This window comes from Plecotus auritus, assembly GCF_963455305.1.
Source record: "Plecotus auritus genome assembly, chromosome: 8".
NCBI lineage: Eukaryota > Metazoa > Chordata > Mammalia > Chiroptera > Vespertilionidae > Plecotus > Plecotus auritus.
In genome coordinates, this window is record NC_137782.1 from 37,367,009 (window position 1) to 37,372,636 (window position 5,628).

General features: G+C 43.9%; 1 pseudogene across 1 annotated transcript; it reads right to left on the reverse strand.

The window, feature by feature from the left end:
- Positions 1–3,575: 3,575 nt before the first annotated feature.
- Positions 3,576–4,224, reverse strand: LOC308256158 (PRELI domain-containing protein 1, mitochondrial-like; annotated as a pseudogene). Its single transcript has one exon. The product of its transcript is annotated as a PRELI domain-containing protein 1, mitochondrial-like (transcript).
- Between the last annotated feature and the right edge of the window lie 1,404 nt (positions 4,225–5,628).

Genomic DNA, 5,628 nt, shown 5'->3' on the forward strand with positions numbered 1-5,628 from the left:
GGCTGTTTCCAGATCCTAGATATTGTAAATTGCAGTCACCTCATTTCTTGCATGTGCACTAATCAGAGTTTCATCTCAGAAAGGTGACTTATTCACCACTGTATGTCTGAGGACTCGCATCGTGCCTGCCTCTTAAGAAGAGCTCAAAAAGCCTTTGGAATCATACACTTAATACTTTTAAAGATGGAAATCAAGAATAAGTGATAAAAGCCTTCTGCTTACCTATATATAAAATGATTTTTTTTTACTGTTTCCTATTTTCAAAAATTTTCTCTAGCAATGCTAATAATGTCTATTTTAAAATTAGGTCTAATGACATCTCTCCCAATAATGTGCTTAGGGCCCTGAGGATGCTGTCAGTAAAGTCCTTCAATGAAGACCCCTTTCCTAATATGGGTACCACTCTATTTTGTTTTTGCTTTCCTTATTCAATATTTGCCTCTTATTAATGCCTTTAAATGTTATTTTTATCACCTTGTCATACAAAAACATTCCCTTTCTTTTTGCTGCTGTTTGCAAGGTGAAGAGAAATGACTTTGGGAGCACTTCCCTGGTGCCTGACAGCAGAGTCACTTCTCCCCGGAATGCTGCTGAACATCTTTGCACCAGATCGTGGTAGTACCTTTTCACTCCAAAGAACTGACGAAGGTTTTTAGATCCTTAAAAAAAATCTGTTAAGCTTCTGGAAATTGCTTGAAACTTTTATACATTATTATTTGCTGCCCTCCCCAAGAAGTATTTGATTATAATTTACTGATGTTACCCTAAAAGGAGATTTTATTCTCTGTTTTTACAAAGGAAAAAAAAAAAAAAAAGCAAAACTGGTAATCCAAGTTCCTGTAGAGTGAATAAAGTACAAAAATAAAAAATACAAACTGACTTTGGAAAAGAAAAAAAAAAGATGGTGCTTTGCCTTTAAGGAGTTTCCAGGATACTGGGAAAGATAGACACATGTAGATAGAAATAATCAGAGTATACTCACATATGTGCTGTATTAAAGATGGGCATGGTTTGGAGGTTCAGAGTATGAGCATGATCCTAGACATATCCTACCTCACAAGAAATTACAGAGGATTAAATGAGACAACACATGTGCCTGCTCCATAAGGAGTGTTTGATGCATGAAAACTATTATAATTTACAAAGGCCTAAGATAATACAGAGGATGAATATCTACCCATGCCTGGAAAGATCAACTGAGGCACAAGAGGAGGCCACAAGGTTTATCCTTGTGCTATTTGGAAGTCAAAAGGTTACCAACAGCGTTTTGTAGTTCACATTTTGCAGATCTAATAACTCACCTGGTAGGCATAAAGCAGTAGCTGAACCTATAAGTGTTCCTTCTTTCCCAGGAACATCCTTTAGCTTTCTGACGCCTGCACTATGTGTCTGTGTCTAGCTTTGTAATGAAGGGCATGACTTCTGCAAGATATCCTCGTTACCAAGGCCAGAGGAAATAAGACACGGATTCAGTCCATTCATGTGTTTTCTGGCTCAGGCTTTTGGATTCCATCCTGCTTTGGTCTTCCCCATGTGCATTTGTACTTACTTTTACTCTGTCCTTCAACCTCATCATCTAGCATCAATTAGAAGACATCAGTTTTACAAGCTTTCCCAGTTATGTAAGCCAATCCCCTGAAACAAATTCATACACACACACTCATTTGCTGATTCTGCTTCTCTGATTGAACTCTGACAAATATATTTTCTGTTTAACTGATGTGCTAGTTTTCCTTTGTGGGCCACTGCTCTGTGGCCTTATTTATCTTCTATTGCATACATACAGCATGCCCCTAAAACACAAAAATGTCCCCATCAGTGTCTCTGAGTAGAAAAGTAAATTTGTGACTACTATGACATATATATACTAGAGGCCCGGTGCACGAAATTTATGCACGGGAGGTGTGTGTCCCTCAGCCCACCCTGCACTCTCTCTAATCTGGGACCCTCAAGTGATGTCCGACTGCCTGTTTAGGCCCGATCCCATGGGCCTGGTTCACCCCAACTGCCCTCCCCTGCAGGCCTGGTCCCCCCCAACTGCCCTCCCCTATAGGCCTTGTCACCCCCAACTGCCTCCCCCCCACTGGACATCTTGTGTCCACATGGGGCAGCCACCTTTGACCACGTGGGGATGGCCATCTTGTGTGCTGGAGTGACAGTCAATTTGCATATTACTCTTTTATTAGATAGGACATATATACTAGTGGCCCGGTGCATGAAATTCATGCATGGGGGGGGGGGTCCCTCAGCTCAGCCTTCACCCTCTCCAATCAGGGACCCCTTGGGGGATGTCCAACTGCTGGTTGTCGGACATCCCTCTCGCAATTTGGGATCGCTGGCTCCTAACTGCTCACCTGTCTGCCTGCCTAATTGCCCCTAATTGCCTCTGCCTGCCTGCCTGATTGCCTCTAACCCCTCTGCCTGCCTATCTGATCACCCCTAACTGCCCTCCCCTGCTGACCTGATCTCACCCAATCTCTGTCTCTCTTTGTTTTTCTCAGCAGTCCTCCAGACCTCCCTGCCTCCCTCTCTCCCTCCTCCTTTTTCCTAGCTGGGAGGGGGTGGGGCCAGTGAGGTCTGCTCCACCCTCTGCCCGCCCTCCCTTCCATCCAAGCCTCTTCAGGCCCAGTCTGTTTTGTTTCCTCATTCTGAGAGAGGCTCTGAGAGCGAGCTGGGAGGGAGGGAAAGAAAGGGAGAAAGGCTGTGAGCTGGTGGGCGCTGAGTGTGTCTGTGCGTGTGTGCAGTTGTGAGTGAGTATGAGTGCCAGCCCTGCCTCCCCCATCCCTGACTCTGCTGCCACAAGTCCCCACCCACCAGAGCCTGCTGTGTGTGCAGCCTGGGTGTTAGGTCGAGCCTCTGGTCGTTGTGGATGTGATGGACCCAGGGTTTTTATATATTGGGATATATATATATATATATATATATATATATATATATGTATATATATGTATATATATATTACATTTATTTCAGAATTTTTTATTATTATTAATCTATAAAATAAATGAAAATATAAAGATATACAAGTATTTAAAAATAGAGATGAATGACCAGTAGAAATAATTTCTTCAAAAACAAGATTACAGTATTTGTATTTCTATCATAACAAATTATATAGCATTGATGGGGCAATATTTTTATTCTAGAGCACAGCCCGTTTGTCTTCAAACTGTTCTGGGGGAGGAGGAGCTGATTGAACTCAGCAGGTATTTACTGAGTGCCTATTATGTGCTAGAGATTGTTCTGGGACTTGGGATGCAGCAGAGAACAAAACAAAGGTCCCTGCTGGTGGAGCGTACGGTCTCGTGCCCTTTGCCTGCACCCTTGGACTCCCGGCAAGTCACAGCACCTCTCTGCCTCTGTCCTCAGCTACTTGATGCGGGAAGAAGCAGGCTCGGCCCGGACGTGGGTAACGTGCCTGGTGCACTGTAGATGCCAGACAGACACCACCCCAAACCACCACCCAGACAGTAGATAGGGCTGGAAGCTGACTTTTAATAATAAAGTACAGGGGGGAGGATGGAGGGAGTGCAGCCGGATGGTCTGGTATGCTGCCTCACCAGGGCCTGGGCTGGCTATACAAACTGCTGCTGCTGCTGGCTTGCTGGTTGGCTTGCTGGCTGCCCGGCTGGCAAGGTCCTTGGCCTTCACGGTAGCTGCCAGCGCTATCTCCTTAGACTTCTCCTTGGCTGTCTCAACAAGGGGTTTGGAAGGGGCCTCAGCTTAGCCAAAATGTATTCCAAACCTTTCATTATCTTGGTCACATTGCTTTGGAGCCAGGCGATTCCAAATTCCTGGACAGTTTTGGAGATGCCAAACAAGCTAGAAGTGCCCCACGCTTCCCCATGGATTTCCGTGAGGTCGCTGTTATAAAAATTCACACAGTAAACACATCGTCCCTCCCCCACCGTCAGCCAGGCGTGGTTGATGTTCCAGGTGAAGGTGGTCATGGTCTGGTTCTGTGGGTCCACAATAGAACCCTTCAGGATGTACACCGAGTAAGCAACAATGGCAGGAATCAGTCACTCCGCCCAGCAGGGCATCCTGTTGGTCTTGGTCAGGAGATTGGGGGCCAGGAGCTTCTAATTAGGGGCCCCCTTCTGGTGCGCTATGTCTTCTCCCAGACATGTTTGCCATAGGGATTCGGCACAGCTGCCAGAAGGCAGGGAGCACCTGGTCCCAGGCACTCCGGAGCACGCTCTGGCCCAAGAGATATTTCACCATCATCCAGGCCAGAGCTGGATCAGCACCCGCACAGCATCAGGGTGCAGAGCACCGGGGCAGAGGGAGGCCAGGCGGGGCTCCAGCGCCTGCTAGGCATGCAGCTCATCACGGCATCCCCACCGCTGCCGCCGCCATGAAGAGTTCTGTCTTCTAATCATTTTTATTAACTTTACAGGTCTTTGCAAATTGACGGAAAGGATCAAAATAAAATAAAATGGGAAGAACTGTTAACAATACTTACATCAAGATCTTTCTTTGTTGCTTTTATTAGGAGAGACTTTGACATTTAAAAAGATCACAGTTTGAGACAAAGAAAACTCAGTAAGAACATTACAAGTTAATAATCTTTCAGAAATATATACTTTATGTGAAAAAAAAGTATTCTCATCATTTTCTTTTTCTCCCCCTTATGATTTTCTGTACTACACTGGTGTCCATGGTAACCTCCATAGCTCACCAGCAGATCACTTCTAAGGTTCTGCACTGCCAATCACTGCCCTCTTTATGACATCACAGGAATAGAATGGAACAGAATGGAATGGGACAGAATAGAACAGAATGGAATGGGATAGAATAGAATAAATAGAACAGAATAGAGTAGACAATCAGTGTATCATGTGTGGTAGGAGTTAACATTTTGAAAAAGTTTTAAAAATTAAATTAAAATATATTTCAGTATTTTTATTGTCTGCTACAGTTCTAACGGAATAATATCAAATTTTCTCTTGATTCTGTGAGATTTTATTTTAATTTTGTTAGATGAGATTATAGTCTGATAGCCTACTGGATATTCACATGTTAAGGCTTTTGTCTATTTTTCTAAAGAATTCAGATTTCTTTATCATCATCAGACTCCCTGCATTTATTTCCTAGGGTTGCTATAACAAATGACTACAAAGCAGGTGGCTTGAAACAACAGAAATTTATTTTCTCAGAGTTCTGATAGCTACGGCATAAAACCAAGGTGTGGGCAGGGCCCTGTTTTCTTTTTTCATTTCTCCTGGCTGCCAGCAAGCCTTGGTGTTCCTGGACTTGTTATCTGTGTAAGCCCAGTCTCTGTTGTCATAGGTTCATCTGATCTCTGTGTCTTCACATGGCATTTCTTCACTTTTATGTGTCTCTTCCCTCTTGTTCCAAGCTGACCGTGTTTTTACTGAGAGGGTTGACTTGTCTATGAGTTGCATGCCTAATCTCTTCACCAAAAAGTTAACCAGCACACCCCTGGCTCTGTTTCCAGAGCAAGTTATCTGAATAGACTGAGATTTTCCCCAATCATCAGATTTTCATTCCTTTTGGCTTAGCAGTTCCTTCTTAAACTTATCTCTTTCTCATAGCATTTTACTGTAAGCAGTGAGGATAATATGTAGGCGATATTGCCAATAGCTGATCAACAGAAGAATTATA